Raw genomic sequence first — 847 nt, 5'->3', positions numbered from 1 at the left:
TAATAGAAGGCAATTAAAATGTACTCAAAGTTACATTAAGAAAGCTTTCACAGCATAATATTGAAACAGTCACCAGTCACAAAGGTTAAGAAAATACTAATATCAAAGTACAAATGACTACAATGATAAAATAGACAAAATACAAGAGCCTCTTTTAAAATTAAAAATAAGGAACACACCACCACATGAGTCAAGATTATTTTCCTCGTCTACTCATGAATTTTAGTCCTTATATTCATAAGGTTGGTTATGTTGACATCTATTAGGGCTTCTTATGACATCTGATGAAGTCTCATTCCATCTTCAGAGGGTGGTTCCTTCCTTAGGAACTTCTGAATCCCAGTCACATCTTGGTCATTGTACAGTTCAAAGTAGTACAACATTGCCATGATACGCTGAGGCATAAAGACGTATCCTGTGTACAGTGCCATCCCCACAATGGACACCAGCATGGAACTGAACACAATCCACTCACAGGGTTCTAGCATGTAGAGTACCATGACTAGCAGGTACTAGGAGTAGAACCAGGACATTTGCTTCCAGGCCTGCTCCAGCACCACCTGTGCCAGGTGTCACTCACAATGTGGCTGACCATCAGTCGCTGTATGCATTTTTAATAAAAGAAAACTATTTGAACCGTTGATCCAGCAGGCATCACTATTCTCTTTGTTCCAGTGCTCTGCTCTGAAGAGCCTCTGATACCACCAACCTTACAGTCCATTACTCGGGGAATGGATGTGTAAAATGGGTGGCTGGCGTACTTGGGATATTGTGCAGCAGTTCAAAACAACAATCTATGAATGCTCAGCAACAAGCTTAGCTCTTTAAAACATACTATTGAGTGAGA

General features: G+C 40.3%; 1 pseudogene; it reads right to left on the bottom strand.

Moving 5' to 3' along the window:
• Positions 1-272: 272 nt before the first annotated feature.
• On the bottom strand, positions 273-572 carry LOC119508856 (annotated as a pseudogene).
• Positions 573-847: the final 275 nt, after the last annotated feature.

The sequence above is a fragment of the Choloepus didactylus genome, chromosome 14, assembly GCF_015220235.1.
Source record: "Choloepus didactylus isolate mChoDid1 chromosome 14, mChoDid1.pri, whole genome shotgun sequence".
NCBI lineage: Eukaryota > Metazoa > Chordata > Mammalia > Pilosa > Megalonychidae > Choloepus > Choloepus didactylus.
This window is presented reverse-complemented; position numbering and strand designations above follow the sequence as displayed.